At 36.8% G+C, this 24,360-nt stretch overlaps 1 protein-coding gene across 4 annotated transcripts in view; it reads left to right on the top strand.

The window, feature by feature from the left end:
* The window catches only part of PHKB (phosphorylase kinase regulatory subunit beta), a 3,137,540-nt gene that overhangs the window by 1,347,641 nt on the left and 1,765,539 nt on the right, over positions 1-24,360 (top strand). The window lies entirely within an intron of this gene.

The following is a 24,360-nucleotide window of genomic DNA, read 5'->3' as shown; positions in this document are numbered from 1 at the left end:
TCTGTGTCCCTCTCTCTCTCTATATATATATATATATATATATATATATATATATATATATATATATATATTGGTCTCCTTCAGAAGACTGAAAAAAACAATAGACTGAATCCCAAAAGACTGAAAATTCAAATTACTGAATGATGGAATTTGCCCCTTTTCCACTGTTGTGCGATCTTGGAGTTGGTATATGTAGTTAGCAGGAGGTGTTAGGGTTCAGGGGGCTTGCCCCCTGCATTAAAAATGTTTTCAGTGTTTTGAATTTTCAGTCTTTTGGGATTCAGTCTTTTTGTTTGTTAGTCTTCTGAAGTAGATCCCTATATCTCTGTGTGTGTATGTATATATATATATATATATATATATATATATATATATATATATATATATATATATATATATATATGTTAGGGTTGGGGGGGAGGGCCAACATTAGGGTTAGGGTCACCCCTCATTACTAAGGTGTGGTACAGGGTAGCAGAACCACCACACCCTCTTTAGTAATGGGTGCTATCCCTAACTCTAAAGTTGCCCCTTTCCCAACCCTGACATCTTAATCTTGTTTAAACCTTCCCTTAAAACTGCCACTATTCAGACAAATTTGAAGCTAGTGTTACTAGGGGTTTTAGTTTTAATTTTGGGAGTGAAAATAGTTTTCCTCTTGATACTATTTTCAGTTGTGTTTTTGTTCACTATTGTGTATAATTGAAGAGCTGCAGTGGTGGTGCAGCGGTTAGCATTGTCGCCTCACAGCAAGAGGTTCTCCCGTTTGATTCTCGGCAGGACCACCTTCTGTGTGGAGTCTGCATGTCCTCCCTGCGGTCGAGTGACGTTAAAGACATGCAGGTAGGTGTGAACTTGAATGGGCGTGCCTTCATTGAAGATTGGGCATCAGGCTGGTAATTCAGCGCCATAAAATCCACTGCCAATCATGAGTGGACCGGAGTTCCGCTGTGGCGACCCCTAACCGGAAAAGCTGAAAGACTTTTATTGTGTATAATTGAACTTATTTTGTTGGTGTTTAACATTCTACGTTAAGGTAGTTTGATCAAACACTGGAGACCCATATATGTAAATGTGGATACATAGAGGAAAAAGAGTCACTCACACACACACACACACACACACACACATATGGAGATGCACTTCAACTGTGGTTTGAAAGTGGAACAATAATGTTTATATCATGGGAATTAAACACAGAGTACAGAAAAAGAGAATTCCTTTGGTATTTGCATTTTTAGAAGCTTTCTAGTAGGGAATATTTTATGTTCTTTTATGAAAGCACTTCCTACCCTACATCCCAGTAGCCAGCAGTCTTTAAGGTTTATTTAGTTTTTGATTGACAGTTACATATCAGTATTCCTGGAATTGCCATCCTTGTTAGGAGAAGACGTGCACTTGATAAATAGCTTTGTTATGTTCGATGCTCATCCTTCATGCTGCAGTAGGAACGGGTCATCCTGCAAAATTTTGTTGCATTTAGTTCTGGCAGCACACGTCAAAGAAATTTATCAAAAAGTCCCTTATGATTCGTCTTGCAAAATAACTGATAACTCAAGGATGTTGTAGAGTGACACTTTTTCTCTCTCTACTGTGCAGTCTCATTCTCACTTTTGCAACTTCTTTCTCTTGAAGTGCATCCATAATCGAGACAACATTTGGTTATTATAAAACATCCTGCCAGTACAACTTTCTAGTATAAATTCTTCACATCTGTGTCAAGCTTGTCTCACTCCCATATCTCCCCTCTGTCTCAAACAGTGGTTACAGACAAGAAAATAAATTAAAAAAGTAATTAAGGGACATCTTATTATATTCAAAATATAAATAAATCAGTGTTGAGTATTTATTTAAATGTTGTTACCGAGGTAAGTCTGCTGGGTATGTTTGGCCTTTTTCGAATACACATCAAGGGAAAAATCACCAATGATTTTTTGTAGTACTAGTAAACATTATCCTTAAGTAAAATTATAAGCAGACATTCCAAAAATATTGTTTATACGACATCACCAAGTTTATGACAGTAAAGGTTTGGAACCAAACTAAGCTCTTGTCAAAAGTATGCACTAAATTACCTTTGCAGAATTGCAGCAGTTTAGAGTCTCTTGCAGTGGTGAAAGGGAAAGAAAACATGTTGTTTAGTATAAAATATAGGAAGGAGAAAGAAAACTGGAAAGTGAGCCATTTGATTACTGCATTGCAGATATTTTTTATCCTTGGCTGTTTTCTAATGTACTTCATATATCAGGGAGAGTTAGGGAGAGAAGATTTTGAGACCTGAAAAGGTAATCAGCATGTACTGATGAGTGACACCTGGGGTTCAGTGCTGGGAAATGCAGCACCTGGGGCGTAGGAAACCTGGGTCAGTGTGTAGCTTAAAGGCAGAGAGCAAGAAAAGATTTTGGGTTGCTTTTTATCTCCAGCAGTGAATCACCATGAACCAAGTGAAAATGAGTGGCCAAGGCTAACAAGGTGTTGGACTTGATTTTAATGGGCATAAGCTACCAGAACAGGAGGTAATTTATTTATTTTATAAAATTACACTTTGTTGACCAGGTTTTCCCACTAGGGTAATAGCCTTTATTCTGGGGAGATCTAACACATTATTCATAATGACTAGGTGAGATTTGGCCAAGGCAATGGGGAAGCGTTCCTTGCTGATTTCATTAAATGCTATGGGATCTTTTATATCTACCTGATCTACCACTAACTCCGACAGATGGGAACTCCCTTTAACATCTCATCCAAAAGACAGCTTTTTCCCTTCTCTAGGTCATTGGTGGGCTTCTGCTGGGCTACTGCGTCCACTTTCTTAGATTTTATAAAGAAAAAGAAACAGTGTTAGGGTACAGAGGAAGACCAGGAGGACAGTAAAGTGTACAGAAGGGACCTTGTGTCAGGTGTGGCTGGATAGACTAGGTATTTTGCTTGGATGATTTGGTTCCACAAAATTGCTAAGGAGAATTTTGTTAGCATCGTCCTGAAAAAGGAGGAGAAAACGTTAGGAGAACATTCCTGACTGAAGGTTGAAAGCTTCAGTATGGATGTCATAAAGCACTATTTGATTGAGTGTGTGTTATGGAAATGTGAGGGGCTTATAGATTAGGTAGTACAGAGCCAAGCAGCCAAATGGTTTGAAAGAATGATGAATAACTGAAGAGTGGTGGGTGGTGCTAGCAGGGAAGGGGCCATCATTCAGGTGCTACCACAGTCGTAGGAAGGGACCAGCACTCAGGTGCTACCACAGTCACAGGAAGGGGCCAGTATTCTGGTGCTACTACAGTTGGCAGGGAAGGGGCCATCATTCAGGTTCTACTACAGTTGGCAGGGAAGGGGCCAGCATTCAGGTGCTACTACAGTCAGGTAGACTACAGAGAATGCCGTTTTCACATTTTTGTTTAGTTGTATTAATTTAGATACCATGCTTCACAATTCTGTAGATGTTTGTTGGTGTAAAACTATGTTGCGAAAACTGTGAAGAGGGGTGCAGAGAGAGAGAGTAGTTGGTTAGTTTTGGGGGGATAGAGGATTGGATACTAAAGCTAATCATGTTTGTACTTTTGTGCATAGCAAGACAGAGTTGTATAAGTGATGTAGGTCATGCTAAATGCTTTCACTTTTGAAGTGAAGGCCTTCTAGAATGGGACATTAAATAAAAACAAAACAAAGTAGTAAGTGAGCAGGAAAGAAGAAATCTGCTGACCAACACAAGTGGAGCTCATGGGTAGAGAAACTGGAAAATCAGCAGGTGATTTTAAAGTATTCCATACTGGTGTAATGATTTGTTTTTTATTATTCAGAGAGCTGCTTCACCAGCATGGCTTACTCTTGAAGCTGTGTATTCTGATAGAGTTCTAGATGGTATGAATACTGTATCCCTCGAGTGATGAGAGCATCAAGACTGTAAATGTCTTGAAGGGGTGTGCGCCTTGTAGCCCGTTTTCCAGTATTGCAGTATAATTCCCCTGTTAAACATTTGCAAGCTAAGCAGGCATGGGTGAAAATTTCTACAATGATGTGTACTATCTGTAAGTGACTCCACTGGCAACACTTACATTGTCATTGTTGTACAGTGTGGCATGCTGCGCAGTGTTAAATTGTGTAAGATTTGTGGAAGTCGTGGTCCTAAACGGTAGCTATGGGTAAAGCATACTTTGGTACTCTCTTACCATGATTTCATGGAGTAGGTACCTTTAAGTATGGCAGCACATTCCAAGTAACTAACTTGAGTGTTACATGTTTTATTTGATCTGTGTTCAAGAAACACAGCAAAGTCATACCACAAGGCAGGCTTCCTTGAAGGCAAAAGGCGGAGGTACCAGAAGGTGAATAAAAGAAAAATGGTGATTTATTCCTCTCGATGTTTATGTGGTTTCTGCCTCCTGGTGTGATTTTGCTGTGTTTCTTGAATTTTGGTTTTGGACTGGTGAATTGGGTGTATATTTATTTGATCTATGGGCAGGTTTGATCCAGGACAAAATTATTCCCTAAGATCCCATACTCCTGGAGGGGGTGGGAGTGCAGGTGAGCAGAGCTTATGCACAGTGTTACCACCAGATGCTGTGACGTCATGCACTGACTGCAGAAGAACACCTGGCTTCTAAGCCTGTTACAGTTAAGGTCTTGATCATGAATTTTGGTAAAAAATTCTTAAATTTGACATCTGCATGAAACTTCTTAAAATGGCCTTCTGCTTTTAAACTACTATTTGAGGACACATTGGAACTGACATAAAGGTCCAGAAAAATACCTAAACACAGTAGCTGGATGACTACATTAAAAGTGCTTATTTTAAAACACAAAAACACAAAGGCAACTATATTTAAGTTAAGTAAAAACTTAAATCAGTTTTGCCAGATTGGCACATGCAACTTAAAAAAATAAACATAAAAAAAAGTTGGGAACTACCAGATCTTTCAAATATTTAGATTTGTGCCTTCATCAGAACCTTAGCTTCTCTCATCACATAGACAAGACAAAGGAGGAAATAAACAACATACTATTTTTATCTCCTTTGTGTTTCCTTTGCGTTCACTAGAAGGAATAGCAGCCTAGATGTATTGTCAAGAACATGCGTCTTGCCCAACTTGCTTATAATGTGCTTATTATCACTTCCACATTATGGAAGACACTTCCTTACAAATTGCAGCAATCAGAATCTGCCACTTACTCACATTAACTTGCATCTAGAACATCACTGTTTTCGTTTTGCCAAAAGGTAAGCCATTCTCAGTGAAATAAAGTGCTAACCTTTTTCTGGGGTCCTTACTTTTTAACCTTGTAAAATTGGATTCCTTCCCCCTTTTTACAGGAAGAAATCCTGCCTACAACTTAAGGTTCCTTTTCTGAAATGGTAAGTGCTTACAGAAACCACACCAGAGACGTAGCAAGTCAACTGACACTTTGCAGAATTGGTGCTCCCCCCTCCAACCTGAAGTTGAAGATCTGAAGAAGAAAAAAAAAAAAAAAAGATCTTCCCTGAAGCTGACGTTCAGGAAACTCTGAACGGTAGCAAAAAGCCTTATGTAAACAGGCTCCTGCAGGTTTGTGTATTACTAACTTGGGCCTGCATGCGTAAGCTGTTTGCTGCAACTGCTAAATGCATTCTGTGAAGAATTCAAAGTATCACCCAAGGTTTTAAGTGAATGCCGGTATACCACTTGTATCCCATCAGCAACTGCCAATCCAGCCCCTAATAGCTTGTGCCTAAGGTAGGTGTCCCCTTACCCCACCCTAATTGCTGTTTTGTACCACACAAGTAACATTGCAGCTGTAGCAGCTTCCATCTTAAAATCCTTTTCCTCTGGAACTCACTACTGTTTTTGTTTGAAGTCATAGACTCCTGCACAAAATTCATTCCAAAGGTTGAGTAACTTCTGTCCAAAAAGCAAAGTTAGCCCCATTATAGTTTTTTCCATCTGTAGTAATTCAGTTTCTAATTAAAACAACCACACCTCTATTAAGCCATGTATTTTTAAATATCACCTGCCATGTTTTTGATTACTTATTTATTTCTTTTTTTGCCGTATTTCCCCACTACCTCTTGGTTGTCAGCCCCTTCCCAACCAGTGGACTATTCGCTCCTCATCACCATGAAGTGTGTTTCCCGGGAGAAGCAATCATTTCAACAGCCAGCAGAGGTGGTCCTTTTTTATTATTTTATGCCCCAACTCCCTGCATGTAAACTGATGGGAAATATCATATAGCAGTAGCTGCTGAGATTGTCTCCACAGTTCCGCAAGGGCATTCTTTTTTACTTCTTCCTGTGGCATTATTGGCATTATAGTATTGGATAGCTCCTTTTTTTTTTTTTTTTTTTGCATGACACGTACAAATGCTTGTGTTTTGAACATGCTGATGTCTGCATGCAGACTTTTGGCTGTATGAAAATTCATCACTTTAATGTTTTCCTGTATGTAAATTTAAACATTTGTATGAATATTGATTCATCCAAATATTTTAGTTTGTGCAAATCATGGGCTGAACCTGAAATAGGTCCAGCGGGATCAGTGGTCTACACCCTTAGAAGATAAATTAAAAAAGAAATCACAGCTGAACTGCATATACCAAAGAGAGCATCCCATGGCCTACCATGCATTCAGCAGGATGAAAGTGGTTGGTACTTTGTCTCAAGATAAGCAGAAAGGTCAACTACCCAGAGCACCATCTCAGGGATTAAAGCACAGAAGTTAAATCTCAGTCTTGCCCTTCTGAAGGCATGTCCATTTCTGTAATAGTATTGTAATCCATGTAGATAAGTGAACCCTTGTTAGTCCTTGCTTCTGTGGTGGACAGGGGCACATATGAGGTGCATCCCATGCTGTAATCCTGAAAGAGTACATTCCAGGATGAAGCATTAGAAGCCTCAAGTTGATCATTCAGACCTTAAGGCCAGTCTGCCTGCTTCAAGAAAGAGTTGTTTGGAGTTCAGGAGTACTTGAGGCTGAGGTCTTCTCTGTTGGTCTGGTTTGAAGGTGAGCTGTCTAATCATCCAATGCTAGAGTTTGTAGCTCAAGGCCTAGACATCTAAAAGTGTGTAGGGAGCTGTCTGCATTCGTATGACTTACAAATATGAGTCTGAGTACATGTATCACAGATGTGTAGCTGCTATATCTGTACTAACGTTGATCCTCCCATGCCTTGAGTATTCCTGTTACCCTGAGGTATTGATCTTGGAGTTTGTGTGTGTGTATATATATATATATATATATATATATATATATATATATATATATATATATATATATATATATATATATATATATGTATATATAATATGTGTGTGTGTGGGTAAAGTCAGCTTGAGTTTGAGAGATGTAACTCCTTATGTCAACCGGCTCAAATGGTGAAGCCCATTCTTGCAAGAACACTTTATACACCATTACAGTCAGTTTTAAAGTTTTAATAGTCACTTTGTTTTGTGACAGTTGCACTAAAGTGATCAGTGTTTTTGGGATTCACATTTGTAGGTATCAGATATCTGTTGTGGATCCAAATTCTTCTTGGCTTTTGGGAGCTTCAGTTTCAGGTACAGTACTATGCCTTTTGGGTAATATGGCTGTGTACCATCAATGTGTTGGATGTAAGCCTTTCTTCCTTGAATGCCATCCATGATGAGCATAGTCAGATATGCTTCTTCCCTTTTGCCCAGCATTTGGTGGGTGGCAGTGATGTCATGACCCATACAACAGTCCATACCTGAAAGAGCAGTTACTAGTTAAGGCCATCTCAGGTGACTTAGGAATGTCATTTGGTCTTGACAAGTGTACAAAAGCAACATTTGAAAGAGGAAAACTGAAGACTTGAGAAAATATAAAACTTGGAGAGGAATGTGATATAAAAGATTTGGAACAGGGAGTGTACATGTATCTTGGAGTAGATAAATGGGTATACAGCATGAAAAAAAAATGAGAACAAAACTCATTAAGAAATGTTTTATAAGACTAGAACTGATACTGAAAACTGATTTGACAAATAGGAATAAAGTTCAAGCTATAAATCAACTTGTAGTTCCTGTTCTGGTTTATAACTTAGAGGTGAATCATTGACCACAAAAAGAGCTGGATAAGCTTGACAGAAAAACAAGAACATTGCTCCATGCCCTTCAAGTGATGTACAAGAACCACTGTTTGCACAGTTATATATCCCTCGTTCTGAAGGAGGGATGGCCTTCCTTGAAATTAACTGTTCACATAGGTTGGTGATTGTGGGATTGCATATGTATTTATTCACATCATCAGATCTAAATATACTGAAAGTTCCAAAACATGAACAAAATAAGTTTAAGGTGATCTGTTTGCTAAGGTTAGCAGAAGCCTTTATGAACAAACCTTACATGGAAATTCAATCAAATGTGAATAAAAACCACGTGGCAACAGAAAGTGCAAAAAAAAAAATCAAAAGAATGAATACAACAAACAGGATCACGAAAAAAGGTAAATGGAAATATCGCAATTATAGCAAGAAGTATAGAGATCCGCTGGAGCCGCCGCATGTTGACCAGGAATTGTCAAGTGAATGGCTTAGATGGTGTGAATATACACCAAAAGATGAAAGGTTAATATTGGCAGCCCAGGATAGTGGATGGCATCCTAGATTGTTCATAAAATCGATAGAAATGTTAGGAGATAGACAAGTTTTGCAGTACAAAACTAGTAACAGTTATACATTTTGTTCCTGGGTGTGATACACTCATGGTTTAAGGTTTGTATACTGAAAAACAATAATATGGCAAGTTTGTTACACTGGAGACTTTGTAAACATGACAACATAGAGGCAGCTAAGAGACATTGCAAACATGAACCGCAAAGGATTTGTTGAAAATGATTAAGTAAGAATTATGTAGGATCACCCCATGCCACCAACTAAGAACATAGAAGTAAACAGATTAGATATTGTAGTTGAAGAGAAAAAGACAGAAATAGCTTTGCTATACCCCGTCACTAAAGTGTGTTATGAAATGAAAAGCATAAATTTATAAAATATCAGGACTTACAAGCAGAAACTAGAGCAGTTGGAATAAGGATACACAGTCCCAGTGGTAATAGGAGCAACTGGGCTAATAAAAAATAATCTTCTGACATATCTAAATATGTGAGTGATAGAAGTAACCCCTTAAGAACTGCATAAAGAGGCAACTCTGGGCACATTGCAAGTGCTGAGAAGAGCATTTGTATTAAATGTCAAAGACTGAAGCAAAACTGATTTCATGAGCATTAATTATGACCTGACATAGGAATGGGTCTGTTCCCATCAAGACATGTAAAAGCCTAAGCATTTGGAGAAATGAAATGAAGATAATGGGAAGAATAAGATTTCTTCCTTCTGAGGCTGATACGAGATGTTTACAGACTTGGAGACCATTGTTTGAGATTGGCAAAGGTGGCGGGTTCTCTGTAGCATCTCTTTTCCTGGTTATTACTCCTTTAATAACATGAGGCTTATGAGGTACATTTTGGACTGGTCTTAGGTTCCCAGCCCCCTCCTTTCAGAAACGTCCAATAAGTATCTGGGGAAGAAGTTGGAAAAGTCCTGAGTCATCCTACATATGCAGACGTTTATCAAATATGCTTTGCTAGCCTGGAGACAACCTGACTATAATGCTGCAGCCATCAAGAAAGCAGATGCCCTACACAAGCATTATTGCTGAATGAAACAAGTTCCTTATCAAGTTGACTATTCTGTTATTTCTTTGGTGCAACATAGATCCCAGAAACCACAGCTTGTTTGGAGCTTTGAACAAGCATGACAGTAGAGTGTACTTCTCTGCCATTTTGGGGCATACAGTGCTCTGCTCTCTGTCTCTCTACCCTCCAAATTCTGAGCCTTTTAGTGGACTAGTTGCTAGAAACTTGCAGATCTCCTTGGGTCTAGGATTAAAGTAGGTTAATATCAGACTCTCTGGCTTCTTTGATAGCTACAGTTTAGAGGGGTGCAATTTTTATCTTTTCTGACTTTGTAGCCAGGTATGTCATGTATGGTTCATGTTGCCCTCCTTTAAAGTGGAACTCTGGACCAGCATTTTGGAAGTCTAGTTTAAGGGAGGGTTGCTGCCTGGCCAGGCTTCTCAAGACCTGGTGGTTGATGTATTGTGGAGAAAACTAATCCTACCACTGTGGAAGGCTTTGTTGATTTCCCTCACCTAAATAATTTTCCTTTGATAAGCATAGCCAGTCCCAAGAGTACAAAGCTTCAGTGCTGCCTGAAGAAGGTTGTCAAGAGTTTTATAGTACTGCCACATTCTTTACTAGCCATGTCTTCCAAAAGAGTGACTCTGCTGGCCCAGGCACAATAATTCTGACTATTGTTTGTAGTTATCTGTGGTTTGATGGCTGCTGGGTTCACCCAGTGTTGGAGAGATATCACCAGAAACTGGTGGATTCTGTGATTCATCATGCTCAGCTATGCCTTTTACCCCTAGGTGTCATCTTCTAGAAGATTTTTGCTAAGAAACCGGGACACATCAGCAGAGCTGTTGGGACAGTCCCAAATTCTATGGCGGGGTAGGCATAATGGGTAAGATGTTTACGGAGTTTGATTCTCACCTATGAACTTATAAGAATAGAGGTTGTCCTTTTTTCTTCTTTTTTTTTTTGTTTTGGAGCCACTTTATTCATTAATAACATTATTGATCCACAACATTAGTTCATATACATTAGTAACAGTGAAATGAAAAACGTTCAGTAAGATTTCCTTTTATCATGTACATGCATTATACACAAAGAGCCATCATAACTCTGTTGTTTACTCACAATCATTGCAACCTTCTCATGTATTTATGGATTACTACTAACCTACTTACTTTAGTAATCCACTTTAGCATGATTTTGTATGTAATATTCTCACACGCACCATTTATTTGTATAACATTTACTTCCTCCATGTTATAATGATTCCATCTCTAAGACATGTATTTGCTGTACTGTATTCAGTGCTTCATTTACTTTTGGTTTAATTTTCAAATTCCACTGTCATATGATTGCTACTTTGGCCAGTAGTAGCATTGAACTGAAAACTCTGTAAGTACCTTGGCATTTTTACTCGGTAGCATCCTCTCCTTAGTTGGTATAACATGTTCCCCCAACAAGTGTTTCAGGACATTTTGCAATGAGTCCTTAAACCCAATTAACTCCACATATTCCCAAAAAATAAACACCTTTGTTGAATTATTACTTGTAACATATGTAAACGTATATTTATATAAAAGTAAAGAAACCGTATTAATAGTTCACATTTACATCACATATATACTTCTGTGCACTGCAGTCACTCCAACTTTACATAAATGTTTAATTCCTGCTTTCTCTTAAACTTTATTCCTCCTGCAAGACATTTTTTCTGTATGTATTGATCCCACAAGTTCCACTTTTTTCTATGCACTTTGTTCTTGCTATTTACTAAAGATCCCACTTCCAGTTTTTTTATCTCTGTTACAATATTCACTACTTCAAATATGGTTGGTTTATCCTTGGATTTCCTTTTTCTTGTAATTGCTTTTTAGGCAACCACCAGAATTAAACTTGACTATGTCTAGGTAATTCAGGTCCTATATCCCAGCTCAAAAAAATAATTTCCCTAGTTACACTCATTTGCTCACCCAGTATTTCTGACAGAGTACTCTGTAGGGAATTTCTAAAGTCTGCCATCTTATTACACTCCTAAAACATAACATATGTTCCCATTTATCTCTTTCTTCCATATCACATCTCCATTTGCTATCCGCCGGAAGAAAACATTTTTGGAGTCTGCTTCAAGTATAAAAATACCTATGCAAACACTTAAAAGAAAACATTCCACATCTTCTACATTTTGTTGTATACTTGGGAGCCATGAATATGCACTCCTGTTGTTTCCTTGTGAATTACTTAGCCAGTTTCTCTTCCAAATCTTTTCCAAACTCCTCTGTTTGATTCTTATAGTCATCATGCAATATTTATATGCTGCACTAGTTATCCATTTTTAACAGCAGCTTCTGTTCTAGATTCAAACTAAAACCTCTGCTAAAGCAGTTCTTTCACGTAAGATTCCTCTTTCCCTTTTTTTGTCTATACACTTAAATCAATCTCTGATAGTGAAGGCAGACTCTAGCCTGCAGTCCAGATGTCTTCTTGGTTTCTTCCCATTCTGTTATATTTCCCCCTCTAATTGTTTGCACCTAGTACATTGGTTCCTTTGCCAGTTTTCTCCAAAAATTCCAGCCCCCTCTTGTCTATTCTCTGTACTCTTAATTATAGACATCTCTATCAGCAAAATCTCCTTTCTCCATTCATGTGTTGGCTTAGTTCTTAGAATATTTTCTGCTACTTTATGAATATAATATATATATTTGTTTAATTTCTGCCAAGTGTTTTGGGTTTCTGTACCATGACAGGAATGGACCCCATTCCTAAGTCAAAGTATATCATTAAAGTTTATGAAATTAGTGTTGTAATGAGCCCAGTAATGACTCTGCCTGCATTTAGTATGGAGTTACATGTGGTGGTAATGTATCTAAGTATGATTGTAAATTAATTCTTATAAGACTTGTTGCTACTACTGTTGGAACAGTCTGGGTATCCTTCCACATTTGCCTCATTTCTGCCTGCAAATTCTAGTATTTTATGACTTTGCCTCTGTACGGAAGACACTGTAGTCCCTGGATGTAGCAATTTCAATGACCAGTGCTACTTTTGTCTCCTTTTCATGGACTACAATATCTGGTTTTCTCACATCTATTTTTTGAACTGTCGGTAATGGATGATGCCATGTGATGTACACTGCATCATTTTCTATGATGCTTTGTGGTTCATTTTTCCAGTGTTCTTAGCTACTTCATATTATAATGTTTGCACAATCCCCAGTACAACAGCCTTGCCACAGTGTTATGCCTTTCAGTATACAGTTCTTCTACCATTAGTATATCACAACCAGCAAAAAGATATGCGACTGTTACCAGTTTTGTTTTACAAAACCTATGTTTGTCTGTTTCTCCCACATGCTCAATGGACTTTATAAACCAGTATGTACATCTCCTCTATCTTATTAACCTTTCTTCTTTTGGTTTAAATATATCTCTCCTTAACCATTCCTGTGTTTGATCCTGATCAATGTGATGTTCTAAGAGTTTCCTATACTTGCAACTGTGCTTATGCATTTTCCACATTTCTTGCCTTCTCATCTGATCCTTCACCTTATAGCCTTTCTTTTTTTTTTTTCTTGGCACATTCAGTTGCTTCCTGATTTTTATCTACTTCTGGTTTGATTTCCATTCCTGCTCAGTGCTGGTATGCTTCTGCTACACTAAGCAGGGAAGTCATCTTAGACGTATTCTCCTCATTTTTCAAAACTTTCACTGCGTTTGGGTCTTGTGAAATCAGCAGATATCCATGCAGTCCCACAATTGCAGATCTATACTTGTAATCATTTTCAAGGAGGCCCATACCTCCTTCAGAATGGTGACTATATAATCTTGGTATGCACTGATTTTTGTAAATCATTTGATGAGCATGAAGCATCCTTCTTGTTTTCCTGTCCAACTTATCCAACACCTTTTAGGGCCAGCCACTCACTCCAAAACTGTAAGTTAATACAGGAAGAGCAAACTGGCTTATAGCTTGGACTTGGTTCCTAGATGTCAACGCTGTTTTCAGTATTAATTTGTCTTCTAAAATATTTCTTACTAAGTTTTATTTGCATTTGTTTATGTTTTATTGTTGATCATTCATCACTTTCCCAATATTTATACACTCCCTCTTGCTCAAGTTCTTTTATATTACATTCCTGCCCTGAACTGATGTTTTCTTGGTGCTGCAGCTTTTCTGCTTTAAAGGTTGCTTTTGCACATTTATCAAAACTAAATGACATTCTTATATCATCTGAAAAAGTTTTGCCCATTTGCAGTTGTGCTTTCAGTTCCTCGTCTGTTGAACTATACAGTGTTAAATCGTCTACAAAGAGAAGATGAGAAGTCTTTACACTTTGTTGTTTCTGGGAATCAAATTGTCGCCATGACCTAATCTGTTAAGTAGACAACTTAATAGGTTAAGGACAAGCCAAAAGAGCATCAGTGACAGAGGGTCACCCTGAAATATCCCCCTTTGAATTTTTATTGTTAGAATAATAAGTTGTTCTTTATTGTGGCTTAACTGCAAATTGGTTTACCACTGTTTCGTGGTCGCTGTAATGTAATCAATCAGTGTAGGGCATATCTTGTACATTTTTAAGCACTTTTATCTATGACTGTGGGATACTGTCATATGCTTTTTTAGGTTCCCTATTACATGATCGAAGCTTTACATAATTGAATAAGTAAAGCTCGAACTTTTAATATTGAAACTGTAAATTGTTTAACAGCCGATTTAACTCAGGGAAACACTTCCCTTGGCTGTTCTGTGGAGTATGCTCGTTTCTCCAATTTGGACCAATCTCGGAGTTGGTATATTTAAGTATTGGGTGTGGGGGGCACAGCCCCCCACATCAGGGGTTGTGGGGGCGAAGCCCCCCACTTGATTTCGGATATGAAGTTTTTTTTTTTTTGATCCAGCAAGGGAACTGTTTCCCTTGGTTGAATCAGCCATTTGACAGTTTTAGCTGTTGATATTACAAGATCGAGCTTTAGTTCGATTAAGTAAAGCTTCGATGATGTAATATAGACTCACTTTTATGCCATATTTAGATTATTCCCCTTTTTACAGTTCTCCATTATGACTTTAACAACAAATTATCTTTTGTTCCCTATGACTTTATTTTATTACCTTTATGCTCTATTGCAGTGATTGAATTTTCATCTAAATGACTATAAACTCTTTTGGGATCAATTCCGTTGTATAGTTTATAAGTTTTCGGAAGGCAGGTTATTGATCTGTAGTTTTTAGGATAGCTTGCAGGTTCGCTCTTATGTAGAAGTATATTTTTTTCTGTTGTTAACCAGGCTGGTGTCTGTTCAGGGTATGCATATAAATAGTTCTTACTCATGGCTAAATCTTCATGTAAAGATGTTAATACTTTTAGCCATAAGTTAGGTACTACATCTGGGCCTGGGGTTTTCCAGTTAGGAGCTTTACTTAACTTTGTTTCAGTCTCTCTGGCCATTAATTCATCCCATTTCATATCCTGTATATTTGAACTTCTTTTTCTTTCTTTTATTACTTATATCCATTTAGTATCGTTATGTTAGACAGGATCTTCGATATTTCTCCAAAATGTATGTATTTCTTCTTTTTTTGTTGCTTCAATTCCTTTTGCCTTGTTTCCCAGTTCTCTATAAAACTTTTTGGGGCATGAATAAATTGCTTACTTTTTACTTTTAAACAAGCAAGTTGGTCACAAGTACCCAAAACTGCACTGATAAACCAAAAAAAGGTACAAGCCAGATAGCCAGTCCCAGATGATTGTTTATTCCACAAATCCACGAACCAAGACAGATAAATCACACTGCAAACCAAAGAACATTAACGTAGTATAAAATATCCTAACGTTTTTGTCGTATCACTTCATCAGATGAATACCACAGTCAAAATTGACTGTTTAAATAGAAGTTTAAAATGTTGATAGCCAATGAAAATACAAAAACAATTAAAACCTTGTTAAAATTGTGACGTGTTTGAAATATTTTGTTAAGTGCTAAAAATATACCATATATGTACGTACTAAAAGAACTGAGAATATTATTCTAAAAACTGAATGTTCACTGTCAGGACCTGATTTTATAAATCAGTAAAATCAATAAAATAATAAAGAATTGAATAATATGTAAATGAAAGTGTGTCAAATATATGCAATAAAAACAGCTCCATCTGTTGGTGAAAGTAAAAAGCATTCTTAGAACATGAATATACTTTTCCAGTGTTTCCCTGAGTTGTGATATGGATAACAAAAGTGAAAGCCATAACTGTTCAGTACTAAATCCTTAAAACATATTGTGAACAAATTTAATGTTAAAACAATTTTATATTCTTTCAAGGTGAATATTTTAAGCAGTTAAAGGGTGTGGCAATGGGGGCACATTGTGCGCCCACTTATGCCAACATTGTTATGTTATACTGGGAGAAAAAGTATGTTTTCTTCTCAGAATATTACAATTGTTGGAATTTATATGGGCACTTCTTGGATGATATTTGTTTATTCTGGGATGACTCAGAAACTAAATTTCTAGAGTTCCTTGAATATATTACTGGAACTACTGACTTTCTGAGGTTCACACATCAAATTAACGACAATGAATTGGTATATTTAGATATTAATTTAGTTAGACCAACAGATAGATTTAAGTCCAGAATACTCAGAAAATCAACCTTTTCCAACTCTTATTTACATTTTAATAGCGCCCACCCACCACACCAAAAGAGAGGGGTCTTTAAAGGTCAACCAGTTAGAGCAAGTAGAATGACCTCTTTGGACAAGGAATTTGAAGAAGAAAGTGAAATCATTATAGATATGTTCAAAACTAGAGGTTATCCAAATGAAATGTTAACAGAAATTTATGCACAAGTAAAGGATGGTAGGAGCAATAGATTTGCTCCCATTTTAGGCATAAGATTGCCCACTACTAACACAGAAATTGTAAACTCAGGACATGTTAACACAGAGCAGAAATTTTCGTCTACTTTTACTATGACTTATACGGGTAAAACCAACATAATTAAAAAAGTAATAAGTACTGAATGGTCTAGATTTGCAAAAATTTCAGATTTAGAAGTTATTTTTGAGAGACCTTTGCAGTATATTTATAAAAAAGGACGTAATTTAAAAAATATTTTGGAAGGGGGTGCACATAAGTATTTATACAATGTATATGACAACAACAAGATAGGGACACATAAGTGTGGTAGTTGTGGTTACTGGTGTAATATATTGAGCCTTGAGACCCTTCATATAAAAAGTATAAACAAATACATCAATACAAATGGGTTTGCAAACTGTAACACCTCAGGGGTGGTATATTTAGCCTTATGTGCCTCATGTGATTCATTTTATGTAGGCAAAACTGAGAGACGGTTAAAACAAAGAATTTATGAACACGGTTATGATATAAGGAAAAAGAACGACAATAATGCTGTATTTAAACACACTTTAACCTGTGAGAAAGCCAATTTTAAGTTCTTTGTTATTGAGGTAGTACCCATAGACCCTAGGGAGTGGTCTTTGGGAGACCCATTTAGAATATAGGGAATTGTACTGGCAGCTGGTTTTAGACACCAGTCATCCCCCAGGCCTTAATGACATGGTATCTGTAAAGCCCGTTTTGAAACTAAGGGCTGCTAAGTTATAAAATATACACATATCACTCATATACAATATTATTTATATTTTTAAACTATTACTTTGCATCTATATTATTCATATTATTTATTGTTTTTAAAAAATGTTTTAACATTAAATTTGTTCACAATATGTTTTAAGGATTTAGTACTGAACAGTTATGGCTTTCACTTTTGTTATCCATATCACAACTCAGGGAAACACTGGAAAAGTATATTCATGTTCTAAGAATGCTTTTTACTTTCACCAACAGATGGAGCTGTTTTTATTGCATATATTTGACACACTTTCATTTACATATTATTCAATTCTTTATTATTTTATTGATTTTATTGATTTATAAAATCAGGTCCTGACAGTGAACATTCAGTTTTTAGAATAATATTCTCAGTTCTTTTAAATACATACATATATGGTATATTTTTAGCACTTAACAAAATATTTCAAACACGTCACAATTTTAACAAGGTTTTAATTGTTTTTGTATTTTCATTGGATGTCAACATTTTAAACTTCTATTTAAACAGTCAGTTTTGATTGTGGTATTCATCTGATGAAGTGATACGACGAAAACGTTAGGATATTTTATACTACGTTAATGTTCTTTGGTTTGCAGTGTGATTTATCTGTGTTGGTTCATGGATTTGCGGAATAAACAATCATCTGGGACTGGCTGTCTGGCTTGTACCTTTTTTTGGTTTACTTTTTACTTTTCTTTTATATTAATTTATATATCTTCTAGGTATTTCTACCTGAGCTGATATTAGTTTATTATTTGCTATAGTGCATGATAGATCCTGATCTGTTCTGATGCTGTGCATTGCTTTTATCACGCTGAGTATTTTTGTTGATCTGTTCCCTCTTATGTACTCTTCTAGTAGTGACACTTATCTTAATTGCTTTGTTGTTTTCTCTATTCAGTACTTCCATGATGGCATTCAATTTCTCCCTGTCCTTTCCCTAACTACCACGTGTTTTGTGGTAAGACTTTACCTGTTATTAATTTAGCTGCTCAAGTAAATATCCTATTTACTTCTATTGTATCATATGAATCTCTATGGGCAGTCCTAATTACTGTGTTCATTTGTTTGATCAAAGTTCTGACTTTATTTTTGACTTCCAAGATGGCTGCACATTGAGTAACAGCTTAACTCTAACTCTTCCAGTGTGAAAACAGAAACTCAACAGAGAAGGTCAGTAGACTTATGGGTACATTTTAATAACTGGCTAGTAAGTGTACTGCCTGGGTGCTAGGAAAAAAAGAACTTCAGAGCACCTGGGGAAACAAATCTGCTACAAAAAGTGAAGAAGAAACACTGGCTGGATCAGCAGAAAGCAATGAAATCTCCAGACATGACTTTCAGTAGTCTACAGGAAGATAAAAGACAACTGCACACAGACCTGAATAAAATAAATGAAATACTGATGGAGTATATCAACACAAACAACAAAAGGCTGGAAAAAATGGCAGGAACTTTAAACAGATATTCAGATTAGGTGATAAAGCTGCAAATATCAGAGGCTGAAATGAAGAGAAGACCGGCTGAATATGAGACTGCTCAGGAAGAGATGTTTCAAAAAGTAATAGAATTAGGGGACAGAGCACACTGGGAAAACCTGAGATTTCAGCTAAACCAGAGAAGGTGGAAGGAACAGACTACATTAATTTTATGAAAGCACAAGTAAGCAATTGGACTGGTATTCCATAGCAGGAATTGTTAGTTGAAAGGGCACATTGTGTGTATGCTCCAAACCTGGATCTGAGAAAACACCCTAGGTCTTTAATAGTAAAGATCCAATCCTATGAGCAGAAGGAGTTGATTCTGACTAAACTGTGGCAGGAGAACAAAACACTAAAAGTGGGAGATAGGAGAGTGTGTGTGGAGAAAGATTACTCATTGTATACCAGGCAGAAGAGGAGTAAATTCCTTCTACTGTTAAGGGAATGTTGAGCTGCAGGTGTGAGATTTAATTGCTGTAACCAGCTGTCACCAAGGTATTCTTCCCTGGACAAAATCATTTTTGATTAAGTACATGCTAATGAGGAAATTCAAATGTTTGTCCAACAATAAGTGAGCTGTGAAACATAAGGAGAATCTGCTTCTTGTTCTTTTGGTAATAAAGACCACAGAGAGCCTGTACCTGTGTAATCTTTTTCACTTTTTCTTTGAAAAATGTTGGAGAGAACATGAGAGTTGACTAGAAGAATGGAGAATATTTTTTTGGACTTGTGGGGGACTGTAAAGTATATGGCCCACTTCATGTCATTAATGGTTGGAAAAATGCTTTGGGGATGGGAAAAGAGGGGAGAAAATTAATTGTAAGTAAAGAAAACAATTTTGTGTAAATAGTACTATTTTTCTGCTGTATGGTTTCCTTTGCATGTTATAAAGTAAAGGTTTATCAGTTATTTTAAGTGTAATGGGGATTGTAATAGGCACTTCTGCTTTTTTAGTTTCCTTTCTTTCTCCCTTCTCTCTTTCTTGCTCCGTTTTAAGAAATGTAGGCACTGCAGTGTAAAAAGTAAAAAAGCCTGGTTAAAAGAACATGACAAAAGAAAAAAATAATGCGCTTTTTTTCATTCTTGCATTAGGGAATGACTGGATTTAGAACCTTAGATTAATTTAGTAATTAGTTTTAAGAGAAAACAATTAAATGAAAAAGAATATTGAATATTATGAACCTTTTTTTAGCAAATTAATTTATGCGTAGTAGCAATTTCTTATCTGGCCCCCATGTCTGCATTGAGAAATTGACTGTCTGGTTTTCATGTCTCCATGGAGGCAGTCTGATAAAGAGAAATTGGTTACAATCTGGTGGACCTTGATTGACTGGGGGGAAAAAAAAGAAAAGAGAAACTGGCAAGGAGATATTGTTCTCTGAAAGCATTCAGGGGTTTTCTCATCTGGGAAAGATGTAAAGCTGAGACCAAACCAGTTAGCATTTAGTAGAAGTACAGGCTGCATCATGCATCTTAGCATGGATAGCCTTTCATTTAGGCTGTCAGTTTGGGGCATTTGTTCCTATTAGGCCGATAAAACTTCAATATTTGAAGATGTAAATAATTTTGTGTGTTAGCATTAAGTTACTAGGTTTTAGGTTTTTTTTAGGATTTTCAGTAAAACAGAAAGATTTGTAAGATGTGACATGGGCTTAAATGGATATGACAAGAAACAGCTGTATAAAAGTTCAACCTGCCAAACAGTGTATGCATGTAACACAAAAGGGGGAACTAGACGTTTAACAAAAATGTGGGAGTAATAACATTTTAGTGCAGTGATAATTTCTGTAATGCCTTTAAATGTCAATGGTCTCACAGATAAATACAAAAAAGACAGAATAGTGAACTTTATTAAAAAATGAAGAGTGCAAACATTTGTGTTACAGGAGACACACTTGGAAAGAACCAAACATGTTAATTTGATAAAGATAGGCTTTGAGGATGGTTATTCAGTGGAATAGCTGGGACGAAGTAGTTACATTAATTGCAAGAGGAGCTCCGATAGTGGTAGAAGAGAATAAAGAAGATATGGCAGATGTGTAGTGCTAAGGGGTTACTGGCAAGACAGGAGGATTGCACTGGCATGTATTTATATTACACCTAAAACTGCTATAATGGAGCTTAAGAAAATTCAAGGACAAACCAGTTTTCAGCAAAGAGTATTACTTATAATTGGGGATTGGAATTTGATCTGCAGCAGTGAATATGTGTTTGGGGGCCCCAGAAGGTTAAGTATAACAAAGGAAGGTAGATTTTTGAAGACATTTATTAAAGTATTTGGCATGGAAGATGTTAATTCTGTAATGGGAGTTTGGAGAGAATTTAGGTATTATTTCCCAAGGTATAAAAACTGGGATAGGCTAGACAGAATTTACATTTCAAAGGAACATGTGCTTTTAATTGAAGGTCTTGATATGCACTCATTAACTATTTTAGATCATGCACCAATAATAACTAAAATAGTAACAGAGTAATGAAATAAAAATGAGACTGCTGCTTTCCCATCTATCTGTTGAAAAGAAAGGAGTTTAAGGAATGAGTAGTAGAGATGATTCAGGAGCTATTCGAGTGGATGGAAATTACTTCTGAAAATATAGCTAGGGAGTGGTATAAAGTTAAAATGGATTTTAAAAATAGGGTGAAAAAAGAAAGGGAGCAATGGTTAAGAAGATTAAGAATTTATAGAGGGCCTGAGAAATGTTAAAGTATTGCAGAATAGAGGGACTTTCGCAGAACAAGAAGAGGATCAACTGCAGAATGCTAAGAAGAAAATAAGGGATTACCTCGATAATGTACATGAATTTAGAAAGATCGCTGTTAAGCAACTGGTTCTTGATGAGACTGGAGCACAAAAACGTTTAGCACAACGACTCAGGCAACAGAAAGTGAAAGGGCTGTCGCCAAGCTTAGAGAGCCTGTAACAAGGAAGGTAACAAGAGATCCTATAGACGTATTAGAAATATTTTGGAAATTCTATGAAAGTCTGTATATAGCAGCGAAGTGTGGAAATCAAGAAAAGTTGCAAATGGAAATGTTTATGGAAGAATTAAATGTGCTAAAGTTAGAGGTAGCTGAAGCTTAATTACTAACGGTTAAGATAGCAGGAAATGAGATAAAAATTGTGATGTATAACCAGTCTGCAGGAAAGTCCCCAGGAATAGATGATATTCCTGTGAAAGTTTAGAAGCTAGGAGGGAAAAAAAAAGCTAATAAAGATTTGTAAAGTTTTGTTTAACAGTATTTTAAGAATAGAATAAGCACCAACATCCTGGAAGAAAGCAGTGGTAGCTGTAATACCCAAAGAGGGTAAAGATCCAGCTTCATACAGGCCATTTCAGTACTAAACTATGATTATAAACTGTTCCTGTCTATAATGGCCAAAATAATGCCAAAATTGATAGATACAGATCAATGTGGCTTTGTGGAGGGGCCGGCAACATTTGATAACAGAACATTGATGATCCAGAGGGAAGCAGAATGTAAGAAAATACCATTGTTGATGGTGGTTCTTGATGCAGAAAAAGCATTTGACAGAGTAAGCAGGAACTTTATGAGCAGGACAATTGAAGCTTTTGCATTTCCTGAAAAATTTATAATTTGATTAGGAAGGATAAACTTAAGTGTGTGGGGTCCTTTCTGATAATTTCTGCTTGAGCAGAGGAACCAGGTAGGGGTGTTCTCTTTCCCTTTTGTGATTTGTATTATATTTAGAGCCGTTGATAAAAAAAAAATAAGGGACTCAGAAATTCAAGGATATAATTGGTATGGTAGTCAAGAAAAGCTGGCTCTGTTTGCAGTTGGTATTATTTTATACTTGACAGAACTAGAAAGAAGCATTACAGTGCTGTGGAACATTTTGAGACAAATACAGATATTTTCAGGATACAAAATTAATAAAGCTAAAACAAAGGCACTAGCATTAAATTATGTACCCACATATGAATTGGTTCAGCAATATCCATATTTATGGGGACATGATAAAATGAAGTATTTAGGGATATGGATTAGAAATGATTTTGGTGTGGCAGTTAAGGATATGTGGGAAGAGACTATAAAGATAATACAAAAACTAAGAAAATGGAAGCTTTGTTATATGAATATGGATAGTAAGATACAAGTAGTTAAAATGTTTTTAGTCTCATTAGTCTTATACACGGGTCAGGCATATTTTTAGCAACAAGAGGAGAAGTTGTGGATAGTAATTAATAAAGAGCTAAAGGAGTTTATCTGGGAGGGGAAGATGACAAGAGTCAAGTGGGGATGAGTTGTTCCAGTAGAATAGGGTGGATTGGGATTACCAGATTTGGAGGGTTATTTCAGAGCTACACAGTAGGCTTTTGTACATAGCGCAAGCAGAAAACTATAAATCAAAGTGGAAAGGGATGATGATGAAACAGGGGTGGGGGAAGCTCAAGAGACAAGGAGAGACTGGGATTTTGGATGCAGACCTTAAAGGAGAATAACAGTTGTGAAGACTGGGTGAAGATAGATGAAGGCTGCCAGCCTAGCCAGATAGAATTTTGGAGATAATTCTGTCATCTGTAAATATTAATGTAAACCACAGGCTTGTTATCTTAAATGATAAAAATAGTGCTACCTGTGGAACTGAAAAAATTTAACAGTGCACTCTTCTGACCAAGTAAAGCATGTTGTGACCCTTTGATGTAAACATGTCTCCGGCCTGACTAGATGAAGGAATTCTTGCTATTGTTTTAAGGCCAGAGTTAATGGCCAGAATTTGCATGCGTAAATGTCCTTAATGGCTTTGCTTCCTGACCTGGTGTGAGCTTACTAAAGAATGTAGCCTGTTAGCTTGCGAACCCCAGGGAAGTGTGAAGAATGATGTAATATGAACCAGGAATGTGATTTTAAAAACAGAGAGAATCAGGGAGCATTAAGCATTTTTGTCTTGACCATCCAACTCATCAGCACTGTCTTGCTCTATATGTAAGTTTATCTTAAACTTGTGTTTTCTCTTAGTCTAATCTTTCTAGTTATTTCTAAGTGTTTTTCTGTGGTGTCAGAGCTGCACTACTGAATTATTTTAAGTATTTCTCTGTGATCTCTTTACTAGCACTGTGTAGTAAAAAGTATTGTCTTGTGTTTTGACTATTTGTTAAATATTTCTAAACCCTTTCAACTGTGGCTGTTTTTGTAGAGATAATGTAAGCTCTTTAGAGTACTTGCATACCTTTGGTAAAATTGTACAAAGCCACTTCAATAGCTTTAGCCCTGGTCTATACTACCAATTGGATAATAATATTGCACAGTAATAATTGGACACCTTTTAAGGGCCTTTGAGTAGCTGATAAATATTAGTGGGTGGTGACAGCTGGTAGTACCATATAGTCTGGGAAAAAGGGGCACAGCTGGAGAAACCTGTGCCAGCCGTCCCCGGGAGTGTATGTGTGGTTGTACAAACTCTTCTCAAAGTTTGTGTGTGTCTCAGCTACTTGGGTAGGGACAAGAAGCACTGGTTGGATAGAGAGGGTGCTGGAGTTTTTAGCTTGCCTACTAGGCTGAGATCTGGACCCTATAGCTGTGCCAGTGGGGAGTCTTATTGAGGACCTGGAGAGCAAGGGCAGCTCTGGACTGACTGTGATCTGTGTGTGCTCTTAAGG

Source organism: Protopterus annectens, chromosome 8.part1, assembly GCF_019279795.1.
Source record: "Protopterus annectens isolate FY-2018-M chromosome 8.part1, PAN1.0, whole genome shotgun sequence".
NCBI lineage: Eukaryota > Metazoa > Chordata > Ceratodontiformes > Protopteridae > Protopterus > Protopterus annectens.
The sequence above is the reverse complement of the archived record's forward strand: the minus strand, read 5'-3'. Positions and strand labels throughout refer to the sequence as shown.